General features: G+C 37.2%; 1 protein-coding gene across 2 annotated transcripts in view; it reads left to right on the forward strand.

Annotated features, from left to right (window-relative positions):
* Positions 1 to 13,484, forward strand: part of LOC113113411 (FERM and PDZ domain-containing protein 3-like) — a 142,861-nt gene that overhangs the window by 103,125 nt on the left and 26,252 nt on the right. The gene's annotated exons all lie outside the window — the stretch shown is intronic.

Genomic DNA, 13,484 nt, shown 5'->3' on the forward strand with positions numbered 1-13,484 from the left:
TTCCGCATGGAAAGATGCTCCGTCAGGAGTTGGTGAATATTCTTATACATCATGGATGCTGGTTAAAGGAGACAGTGCTGTTCCCAGCTGCTGCCAGCAATTTATTTTAAAGGCTAAAATCCATTTGACCCTGAGATAAACATTTCACGATTGCTTTTCACTGCTTTATGAAATAAAATTGCTGTGTATCACCCAGTACCTCTGCAGACATAATAATCTTCCCCGTGGACAGGGAGTGCTTTACTCTTTTGGACCCATTGCAGTCTTACTAACAGATGGATCACTTCATCTCTGAGTAAGAAAGACACTGTCCATCTGGACAGGTCCATTGTTGTTTTGGTGACCAACCGAGGTTGAGTTTGGCACATTTCTTCATGTCTGCTTTATCAAGAACACCTGATTCAACTCATTGTTTTATTAACAGAGATTATAAGAACTGAAACTAATACATTCAAAACATGTGGAAGGATAAATATCCCTGTTTTTGTTGCCTCTTCAATCTTTTGTCTCTCAATGTCACAATACAGCTGTAAGACTCTCAGCTGAATAAGTTTGCAGTATGATATGAATAATGAACGAATAACGCATATGTACACAAGGTTGATTAAATAGTAGCCTTTCATTGCTGTAATATAATCTAGATTGAGATGACTGCAGAACATGATCGGTGCTCTTAAATCACAAATTATATAACCTGACACCATATCAACTAGGAGATGAGCTAGGACTGCAGAACTGATTAGACAAAAATCAAGATTACAATTAAATAATCAAGAAAAAATTTTATTGTGTACATCATTCCACTAAGGTCTACAGTTGTGTCAAAAGTTTTTGTCTACATCTATGAAAAATGCATCTAGTCATTTAGCAGAAGCTTTTATCTTACACTCATGAGGAAGATCAAAAGCCATGTATTACACTAAAGTATACTAGAGTACAGAGGCAAGATCAAAATTAAGTTTTTTTTTTTTTTTTTTTTTTTTAAACAAGTCTAAGTCTATTTATAGCAAGCAACTTTGGTTTCTCTTTATTTTAAGTTCATGCCCCTTTTTACACATGGTGCTTTTCCACTGCATTGCATGGCTCGGTACGGTTCACTTTTGGGGGGTTTTCCACTGGGTACAGTAGCTGGTACTTTTTTTAGCACCACTTCGGTTGAGGTTCCAAGTGAACTGCACTGTTACCAATACCTGACGTGTAAACTCTGCTGATCACGGATTGGACAGAGAGAATCGTCACTACCTGCATCAATGAACTTGAAACACGAACCGCAAGATTTAAATCAGCACAGCCAGCGAAGGATCGAATGCAACAGTTTTGAATGAGTGCACCTTTTTTAACAACCAAAAAAGGTTATTTTGTTGTCTATTGAGGAAGTACAGATGTTCCTCCGTTGATATCAGAGGAGCCGATCCCACGAGAGCTTGATGGGATGACACTGAATGAAAACGTTTTTCATGAGTCGGCGCAACTATAACCACATGTGAATAATCCCGCCTACTCTAAAGCAGTACTAAACTACAGTGGAAACACAAACTGAGCCAAGTCGTGCTGTGCCGTACTGAGCCGTACCACGCCGAGCCATACCCAGGCCATTCTCATGCCAAGGCGTCATATACTGACACTTTTGACATTTCGTCAACATCCTACGCACATGGCACTCTCTAGGGTCAATATTACTGTTTTACCGTATACTCTAGTGATAATATAGATCCTGTCTCTGGTAGAACAGCTGCTGCAGTAAATGTCCCTAAGTTTCAAAACAGTGTTAAGAAAAGTATAACTGATCACATCAGTGTATGCAGTAGAATTAAGTGCCATGATGGTAGCACTTCAGTGGGTAGAGGATGTAAAACCAAGATTAGTAGTAATTTGACTCTTATGCAGCACCAACAAGCCTTGCAAGTGGATTAAAATCATGAAGGCATGGAACTGTGAAGGCAAAGGCAGACATCTGTACAATATTCAGCAGAATGGGCATAGAAACGTTAAGTATGCAAAGCCTTTTGAAAGAAAATTCAGAACAAAAAATGTATTAAAAAAAATAAGATTAGAAGGGAGAATGTCTTCTTTTTTTCACTTCTTATTAGTGTTCCACGCTCCAGTCCAGTTGGTGGAGGTAGTACACCTAAAGTTTCTTATGGAATAACAATAACTTTTATGCGCTGTCAAATACACACAAGTTTATGCTAATAACACAAAAACAGTCGGTTATGTCTGTGTGCGAAAACAGCTGGGAAAGAAATTGCATGTGTGTATTAGATCTGTGCGGCAGCAGTGTAATATACACGTCCTTCTCAAAAAATTTGCATATTGTGATAAAAGTTCATTATTTTCCATAATGTAATGATAAAAATTTAACTTTCATATATTTTAGATTCATTGCACACCAACTGAAATATTTCAGGTCTTTTATTGTTTTAATACTGATGATTTTGGCATACAGCTCATGAAAACCCAAAATTCCTATCTCAAAAAATTAGCATATCATGAAAAGGTTGTCTAAAAGAGCTATTAACCTAATCATCTGAATCAACTAATTAACTTTAAACACCTGCAAAAGATTCCTGAGGCTTTTAAAAACTCCCAGCCTGGTTCATTACTCAAAACTGCAATCATGGGTAAGACTGGCGACCTGACTGCTGTCCAGAAGGCCATCATTGACACCCTCAAGCGAGAGGGTAAGACACAGAAAGAAATTTCTGAACGAATAGGCTGTTCCCAGAGTGCTGTATCAAGGCACCTCAGTGGGAAGGAAAAAGTGTGGCAAAAAATGCTGCACAACGAGAAGAGGTGACCGGACCCTAAGGAAGATTGTGGAGAAAGACCGATTCCAGACCTTGGGGGACCTGCGGAAGCAGTGGACTGAGTCTGGAGTAGAAACATCCAGAGCCACCGTGCACAGGCGTGTGCAGGACACGGGCTACAGAGAAGCAGCACTGGACTGTTGCTCAGTGGTCCAAAATACTTTTTTCGGATGAAAGCAAATTTTGCATGCCATTCGGAAATCAAGGTGCCAGAGTCTGGAGGAAGACTGGGAAGAAGGAAATGCCAAAATGCCTGAAGTCCAGTGTCAAGTACCCACAGTCAGTGATGGTCTGGGGTGCCATGTCAGCTGCTGCTGTTGGTCCACTGTGTTTTATCAAGGGCAGGGTCAATGCAGCTAGCTATCAGGAGATTTTGGAGCACTTCATGCTTCCATCTGCTGAAAAGCTTTAGAGATGAAGATTTCATTTTTCAGCTGACCATGGTTCTACTGTGCTCAATCGGCCTGCCAACTCTCCTGACCTGAACCCCATAGAGAATCTGTGGGATATTGTGAAGAGAAAGTTGAGAGACGCAAGACCCAACACTCTGGATGAGCTTTAGGCCGCTATCGAAGCATCCTGGGCCTCCATAACACCTCAGCAGTGCCACAGGCTGATTGCCTCCATGCCACGCCGCACTGAAGCAGTCATTTCTGCAAAAGGATTCCCGACCAAGTATTGAGTGCATAACTGATCATTATTATTTGAAGGTTGACTTTTTTTTGTATTAACCTCCTACGACCTGGAGTCCACATATGTGGACATCACATTTTTAGTTGTGTGCACCATAAAACTTAATTCTGTGTAACTGGAACCTGTTGTACACAAACATGGACACTTACACTGCCATCCGGTGGGGTCAGAAGAGAAAAACACTTTACACAGAAATTCCAAGATGGCGGCGAACACATCTGAAAAGTCAGGCAGCCACACCAGACCAAAACGTCCACAAGGTAAAAAATCTAATAAAATGTAATTGTTGATTCTTGTTAAGTTATGCATAATGGTGTTGTATGATTAATATGGCATGACTATTTGACAAATTTTTGTAACAGTAAAGATTTACTATTTCGCTAAACTTGAAGTACACATATGTGGACAGTGGGACTTAACTTTGTTGAAAATGTAAAAATGTAAGCAAAAAATTTAACTGTGAAAACATAGTTTGTGAAGAATTTGTTAGAAAACATCAATTTACAATAATTTACAACAGTATAAATTGACATTGCACATGTGATAAATTACTTTACATTGATTTTTAGTCTTTGAAAATGTAAAAATGTTAGCAAAAATGTAGTCTGGGAAGAATTAGTTAGAAAACATCATTTTACAATAGTTTACAACAGTATAAATTGACATTGCATGTGTGAAATAACTTTACATTGATTTTTAGTCATTGAAAATGTAAAAATGTTAGCAAAATTGTAGTTTGGGAAGAATTTGATAGAAAATATAAATTTACAATAGTTTACAACAGTATAAATCGACATTGCATGTGTGAAATAAATTTACATTGATTTTTATTTGTTGAAAATGTAAAAATGTTAGCCAAAGTGTAGTTTGGGAAGAATTTGATAGAAAATATAAATTTACAATAGTTTGCAACAGTATAAATTGAAGTTGCATGTGTGATAAATAACTCTACATTGATTTTTTTATTCGCTGAAAATGTAAAAACTTTAGCAAAAAATTTAGTTTGGGAAGAATTTGTTAGAAAACATAAATTTACAATAGTTTACAACAGTACAAATTGACGTTGCATGTGTGATAAATAACTTTACATTGAATTTTATTTTATTTTTCTCCTGATATCATTTTCAGGGCGTTCCTCTTTCAAAGGCACTGGAATTAGTTTTGGAGTCAATTGCTGGGGACAACTCAGAGGTAGAGGACTTGTCTGACATTGACGACCCCGTAGAGGATGTTGATTACCATCCTCCACAACAGGAGCCAAGCAGCAGTGAGGAGGAGAGTAGTGGGGATGAAGACCCCACTCCACAGTCCACTGAGGCCAGCCGGGGACGTAAACGTCTCCGTGGTGAAACTTATGGTTATCGTTCAGACCATAGCATTGCCATTTTGCGCACTCCCAGACGTCAGACTCAGCAGCTTCAGTCTGATGGCTCAAATGATGACCCTGAAGAGCCAACACCAGGACCAAGCTTTCAAAGACAACCCATGCAAGGATGAGGAGTGCGCTGGAGGGCTGCTCAATTGACCCCAAACCTAGCCAGTTTGAGCCTGAGGAGTAAACTGAGCTCGACAGAGAAGGCTGGATCCCACTGGACTATGTAAACCAGTATATTGATTAAGATTTAATGAAACTAATTGTATACTGCTCCAATGCTACAGTACTAGCTAGGAGTGGGTACCCACTCAACACATCAGTTGGGCTGTTAAGTGATATGACAGCTTGTTTCTTACAAATGGTGTATTTCCAGATCCATGTTCACAAGCTGAAACATTTATATATGCAACAGTAACAATAAAAAATGTTCAGGTACAGTACAAAGGATTTAAATAAAAGAGATTTGCACTTTGTTACACAATGGTGTCTTGATTGTTTTCTGTGAATACAGACCAAGTGTCCACATATGTGGACATCATTTTTTTCAAAAAGAGCTTCATGTTCAAAGATAATTTCTTGTTATTATATTTATTGGTTCCTCGCAACCCCAAATAGCTAGAAGAAATCTAAAATGCATGCCAAACCAATGTTCGGGTCTTAGGAGGTTAAAAACACTTTTCTTTTATTGGTCGGATGAAATATGCTAAGTTTTTGAGATAGGAATTTTGGGTTTTCATGAGCTGTATGCCAAAATCATCAGTATTAAGACAATAAAAGACCTGAAATATGTCAGTTCGTGTGCAATGAATCTAAAATATATGAAAGTTAAATTTTTATCATTACATTATGGAAAATAATAAACTTTTATCACAATATGCAAAATTTTTGAGAAGGACCTGTACCTACAATATACCTACTGCTGCCTGTGCAAAACAGAAAATCACTCACTGCCAAGCTAGTAAGGCATCGATTGTTACCAGTCGGGATGTAATGGTACACAGAAGTCATGATTCTGTACAAACCTTGGTTTTGTGGTCACAATTCGATACGAGTTTGGTACAACAGGGAATTAATTTTTTCATTTATTTTGAATAGACAGTAGTGCTTACATGTAGCATGAGCAGTTGTTTGTGATTTTAATTAGATTGTATAATTTCTAGATTTAAATTCAAGTCATGTCATGTCACCTTTATTTATATAGCGCTTTTAAATAAAATACATTGCGTCAAAGCAACTGAACAACATTAGGAAAACAGTGTGTCAATAATGCAAAATGATAAAGGCAGTTCGTCATTGAATTCAGTAATTTCATCATCTCTGTTCAGTTAAATAGTGTCTGTGCATTTATTTGCAATCAAGTCAACGCCAACGCCAGAGGCGACAGCAGCAAGGAACCGAAACTCCATCGGTGACAGAATGGAGAAAAAAACCTTGGGAGAAACCAGGCTCAGTTGGGGGGTCAGTTCTCCTCTGACCAGACGAAACCAGTAGTTCAATTCCAGACTGCAGCAAAGTCAGATTGTGCAGAAGAATCATCTGTTTCCTGTGGTCTTGTCCTGGTGCTCCTCTGAGACAAGGTCTTTACAGGGGATCTGTATCTGGGGCTCTAGTTGTCCTGGTCTCCGCTGTCTTTCAGGGCAGTAGAGGTCCTTTCTAGGTGCTGATCCACCATCTGGTCTGGATACGTACTGGATCCGGGTGACTGCAGTGACCCTCTGATCTGGACACAGACTGTGACCTCGGAATAAGAGAGAAACAGACAAATATTAGCGTAGATGCCATTCTTCTAATGATGTAGCAAGTACATAGGGTGTTATGGGAAGTGTTCCAGGTTCCGGTTTACCTAATTAATGCAGCCTAAAAATCCTTTAACGGATTTGGATATTAAAAGCATATTAGTATGTTATGTGTATGCCAGGTTAAAGAGATGGGTCTTTAATCTAGATTTAAACTGCAAGAGTGTGTCTGCCTCCCGAACAATGTTAGGTAGGTTATTCCAGAGTTTAGACGCCAAATAGGAAAATAAAATAAAAATAAAGCAAAATCAGAACAAACAGATTTCCTTGGTATGGTTCTTTCTCCTGTAAAAATTTCACACAATTTTGGGAAATGATGGCAATGTAGTTTGTGTGCAATTCTGGAATAGAGATTGGCCAAAATAAAACTAAAAACTGGTTCCGATTTATAGCCTCTCAACCAATGCATCTCTAAAACCCCAAATTTTCCAACACTGCTAATTTAAAACAAGCAGGCGATTCTTCGAGCTCTTGCATGGCATCCAGACTTGCCATTCTTGTTTTGGGTTGGTGCATAGATCATCTTTTCTTTTGCTTTTTCCTGTTTTGAAGGTTAGCGGTTAGCAACCCTTTCTAGATCAGTCCCCTATGACTTTGTCTGACTGAACCGAAACATGACATCCATACAGAGACAGTTCGGGACGAATACATGTACCATTACAAACCTAGTTACCAGTCATGGGCGGAGCCTATTCAAAGTGACATCACTTTGGAGTACATTCCCGAACGGCTCATTTTGAGACACCAGTTCTGAATTATGGGGGACATAACAGAGTGTATGAATTTTTACCACAATAGGGTGGATGTGTACACACACTGCAGACACATAACTATGCTCAGAAGGAATACAAAAGTGAATTCTACATAAAAGATCCAATTTAACACATTTACATTCATGCATTTGGCAGACACTTTTGATCAGTTCAGGCTTTTCGCTGAGTATTGAACCCATGAGCTTTGAGTTGCTAGCGCCATGCTCGGCTGTTTAAACTACAGGAATACATTCACTGCTATGTTTACGAAAATTGTTTGGAACAATGTACTTTTTTTGTGTTGTATTGCAAAACACAGCAGGAATCAAAGGTCGGGGTCAACAGTGGAGTTATAGATGTAAAATGCAAGGAGAAAATTAATTGCAGATGTAAGTAAATGCAGGTATTTTGTAAATATTCATGCACAGGTCTATGTTTTCTATTTTCAAAACACAAGCCAAAAGTATAGCTATGTAAATAATAGGGGTGTAACGATTCACTCGTTTTCTCGATGCATCGATTACAAACCAGTGTTAATTTTGACACGAAATTTTAATTTAGTTTTAGTCTTAGTCTTTTGACTATAATTCTTTTTAGTTTTAGTCAAGTTTTAGTCATCTGATTTGTTTTAATTTTAGTCTTATTTTAGTCGACTAAAATTGCTTGGTATTTTAGTCGACTAAAATTGCTTGGTATTTTAGTCGACTAAAATAAGACTAAAATCAATAACAGATTTACTAGACAATTTTTTACAGCTGGTATAGGAAACAAACTTAACCAAAATATATAAAACACAAATTCAACTTTATTTCAACACAACTGTGTCTTTATTTCGATTCAAAAGCTTTTATGCAGCAACAAACACTGTCATGATAATGTAAACAATAACTAGCTGCCAATTGACCATCAATAAAAGAAAAATAAAGTTAGGTCCAGGACCTTAAAGTTTACAGCTGAGCTGAACAATAAGTGCATACATTTAAAGTAAATATTTAATAAGTTGGCAGCTAGGTGGATAAAAAAAGTAACAAGATTTTATAAGGTATTCATTTGTCTAGCAATATTGTATGTTTTAAATACTACAATATTGCTAGATTTGTATGTATAATGATAGGATGTGAACATTCATGTTTCACATGACTAATATAGAAATAGGCTATTTGTGATATTGTCAACAAGTAGAACATTATAAAATATACTAAACATTAGTATTAATCAAATGTATTTATCATGATATTACGTATTAGTATTGTGCTCGCATCTAATTTGAAGAAGGGGCTATTTTACAGTACTTTTCAGTTCGTAATATTTAATGCTACAACATCTATGCACTGCACTATTCCAATTTTGCTTAGCTCAATAAACAAAAGAACATCGTTGTAAAATTACATTTGAGAAAATGTCCGGGTGGCTCGTCTGTAAATGTCTTTTCAAATTGGTTGTGTTCTTGCCACGAATGAGCGCTCTGCGTGCTTTACACTTTGTTTTGTTTTGTTCGTCGTCAAACGTGAAGTGAGCTGTGGACATTTTGTCACTCTTTTAGACAGTAGGGACTTTAAGCAACAGCTGCGAATGGAACGGCTACAGCGACCGGAAGTTTGCCGTCACACCGCTGTAGCCAAGAACGTAAAAGTCACTAAGCAACGGTAAAACAGAACAGCGCAACGCAGCATTAATTCATTTATTGAGATCCAAAAAAATATATAATTTAAAAAAGCAAGAGAAGGATTGCTTTTGGCGTTAAATGACAATCTTTTGTCAGAAGAGGAGTTTTTAATATTGTATGATGTAAATAAGTCTAAAAACATAACATTTATTTACCTAACCTCTCACGTTGTAGCGACTCTGGCAAATCAGCTGTTCTCCCGTAGTAGACCGTTAAATTAGAACGTCACAAAGTAGCAGTTAAATTCGCGCAGGCGCAATACAACGCCAGAATGGCGTTGCCGTTCCACCAGAGGCTGTTGCTTAAAGTCCCTATCACCTCTTCGAATGCCAACTTCCCGGGAGCTCATAAAAACTGAAAACCTTCGCTTCACGTCTCAATAAGTCAGGCTCTGATTGGTTCTCTTCTCTCATGCAGTCTGTTCTGTTTTGCCGGTTCTTTTGCTCATTCCTCGCATCTCTCCCGTCTGCTGATTTGATTTTCGTCACAGTCTATTTTCGTCTCGTCCTTTATTCGTTGACGATAATGACAATCAATTTAGTCATAGTTTTAGTCTCCATCAGTGCCTTCTATTTTAGTTTTCGTTTCGTTTTCGTCAGCAAAAATATATTCGTGACGAAAATAATGACGAAAATATTTAGTCAACGAAATTAACACTGTTACAAACCCTGTCGATTCATATGCATCGATCTTGAAACATGATTTTTTTAATCGTGAATCGCCGATCTTGGACAGTAATCGATTCAAAATGCTAAGAATCGAATGATTTGCGATTTCTATAGCATTCAATGTACACATTAAATTACTACATGCACGAATTAATGGAGACATTGAAGAGTGTTCGTGAATCGTGCCTCTTATCTGTCCTTCACGCGCTCCACTGTTTACCGCCTGATGAGACTGTCACAGGATTGCGCTCGCGCTCCGTTTGTCTCTGACGCAGCTGACGTGTGATCTATAGGACTCGTGGCCTGCTAACGTGAGGTAGTTTTACTTTTCTGTAGTTTGTCAATGGCTCTCTGCATCTTACCGACGGAGTTACCGGAGCCGTCGACAGCTGTATTTATTGCATGGACAGAGCAGAAATGTAAGTGTCTAAATCATACGCACAGATCCATTGAATGATAAATGTGTTTAAACAATGCAGATGAACCGAATATACGAAGGAAACTTTTAAAATTAACCACAGCATTAACAACGACCTTGAAATAAGAGCGCAATATTTATCTGATAATCAAATTCATGAAAGTAGCGTTTGTTTCATTAGCAAACAGACATCTGGCTAGTTTTCTCTCAGAATCATTCGCTGATGGAGAGGAAAAGTTAAATAGAGATGAAGACGTTTTCACACTGAAAGAGAAGCGATCTTGCTCACAAACAGTACAGAAACTATAAAGTATGTTTTCTACCTTATTCTGTGCAGAAAATTTTAATAATTGCTAATTAAATGTAGCCTAGTATATAAAACAATCATAAAATTGCCATTAGGAAAAAAATATCGATTACAAATGATTGATTATTGTCCAGCAGTGTATTTGATTTATTACAGCTAATTAAAAGTAATTAAAAAAGAAGATAATTCCTTGTAGCAAACTAATAATAATAATAATTATTATTATTATTAATAATTATTACAAAAGTTTTTTTTTTTTTTCTAACCTATGGTTCTCTAACCATAAATGCTACTGTAATTTGCCCCCTGACTAAGCATTTAAAGAATTTAGTAGAAGCATTTAAATAATCCCGTGAATGCACTTAAAGAATGCAGAATCGAATCGTTATAATCGAATCGAATCTAATTTAATTGTGCATCGAATCGAATCGTTTTAAATTTGCAAAAATCGTTCTTGAATCGAATCGAAAACCTATGAATCGTAATCGAATCGCTGCCTTGCTAAAGATTCACAGCCCTAGTAAATAATTTTATGGATGTCACGTCTATATTGATGAAATATATTATTTACAGAAATATATTAAAGTAACAGTTTAGATTGTTCATGTTTTGAAGACCAATGTGAGATCAGTGTTTATTCAATGTCTTTATTTACTGATGTATAAAAAAAAATAATGTGAATCAGAAACACAGTTCTTAGCCTATTTTGAAAGTGTACATGAAGACGATGGCATGCGATAGCAACATCCAGAAAATGTGTTATGTTTAAGAAAAGTGATTTCGTACATGCCCTTAACAGGCCACATGATCCTTATGATGAGGGGACAAGAAAGCTTAATAAAAAAAATGATATGTCAATAACACACACTAATAATGCATTGTAGAATTTATGGATTGCTTACAGAGGCACATCTGGGCATGGCTCCATGAACTGTAAATATTGACTCAAGGTATTGCTTCATATTCTTTTGAAGCCATTTTGTCGGCCATTGCAACCATATTTTGAAACTCACAAACTGAAAGAGAAATGGGCACATGCCAGTAGGGCTCTGCTTGAGCTCCAGTTGAAAATCTATTCTGAAAGGACAAATACTAGATAGTGAAATTACTTCAGTTATACAACTTGAAGTGGGACTATTAATTTCAAAGCAGCAGATGGGCTTCAAATGTTGCTTTTAGACAGCTGAATCATGACCTTTTGTGGTAAGAATGGCCTCTTCCGCCGTTCCTATTGAGTAGACAGCTCTCTATTGGGTTAAAACTGCATCAGCATGGGTAAATTATATAGCACATTGAAGAGAAATTACTGCAAATGCCCAGTAAACGGAGACGTACACACAGGACTCTTAACCCTAATGTGGTACATTATTCACAAATTGATTCAGAACCCATGACATTCTCTGGAAAAACGTTTTGCACTAAGCATGTTACATTCAAAATGCATGGGGCCAAATGCAATAATTGCTTTAATTTGAATATTATAGTACAAGGTTACATTACATACAGTCAATATGATTGTTCTTAAAGAGTAAATAATAATGAAAGTGATGTGACATACAGCCAAATGTTCACGCAAATAAAGAAGGACTGGTTTCAGTAACACATTGTTGAAGCAGTCATGTCAGGGAGATGTGTGTGTATCTAGGAGAAAGGAAGCACTTTATTTGGTCTTCTGATAGTAGATGCGTTTAGGAATCTTTAAGATTACTTACAACAGAACAGCAACACATTTTATGGACGACCTTTTCGTGAACCTAGAAGAGGGGGTAATTCTGACTTTGTAGAAAACGACACGTTTGAGGGAGGCGGGGCATAGAGGACCTACAGTAATGTACAGTATTTGAAAAATAATGTGTTTTTGAACATTAAAGCATGACAACATATTCTATTACACCTAATATACAAAATAATGATCTTTAAAAAAGCAACATATGACCCCTTTAAAATAAAAACAAACCAAGGTGGGTTAACAAAAAAAGAGATGGTAGAAAAGAGTAAAAGTAGATCAGAGTTCTATCCTTGCTGAGAATTTTAATGAAAAAAAAAAAAAGAAATCCTGTCAGATGCAGACACAGGAAGACATGTACTGCTTTCAAATGCCAGAATCCTTCATACTTTTTTGCCGTCTGTATGCTAAATCATTTTAGCCCAGCAGTGGAGTCTAGACTCTGGGAGGAAGACGGTGAAGACGATGCGTGTGGTCTCTGTGATGACAGCTTGAGTGAAGCCTTCATATACCTCAATTTTCATAAGCTGGCTTCTGCTGTATCCATGGCAACACTTCAGCTAGTCATGCCCTTGGGATGCATTTCTTGACAGTATCACTCTGTCTCCATTGCTGAAAAGGTTGGCCCAACGCTGAAGCATTGTTTTGTTTGCATGTGTCCTCTCTTCTAGGTCCTTTTCTCTTGTTTTGTGTATCCTCCTCTGATGCAGATTTATTTGATTTAAATCTAACTGATAATGGCAATATAATGGTCGTCTCACTAATATCATCATAGTGTTGTACACCCGAATTATAACTGATGATCAGTCAATCTAAATCTGTCAGAAATCAAGCCTCTGTACCCTCTAGTAATTGTAATATATTTGGCAACTTATTGCATGTAAATCAGAAATCAGAACAATGACTTATTATTTTATGAGAAACACCAGGAGCAAAGTTAATACATATTTCAGTTAAACATAACTGAAACTGAATAAAATAAACATTATGAATAACCTTTAAACTGGTGATTGATTGCAATTTCACTTTTTTAACTTTAGTTAATGTGTAATGTTGCTGTTTGAGCGTGAACAATATCTGCAAAGTTGCAGCGCTGAAAGTTCAATGCAAACGGTGATATCATCTTCTAAAATTCTGGCAGTTTAATGCCTACAAAAATGGACTACATCAAGCTTCTTCCCAGGTCTGTTACGTCAGGAACCCAGATAAACCCCGCCCCCAGGAACATGCAAAAAAGTTGGCGAGGCCATGTTCTGCTGCTTTAGAGAAGAGGAAG

This window comes from Carassius auratus, chromosome 14 (genome assembly GCF_003368295.1).
Source record: "Carassius auratus strain Wakin chromosome 14, ASM336829v1, whole genome shotgun sequence".
NCBI lineage: Eukaryota > Metazoa > Chordata > Actinopteri > Cypriniformes > Cyprinidae > Carassius > Carassius auratus.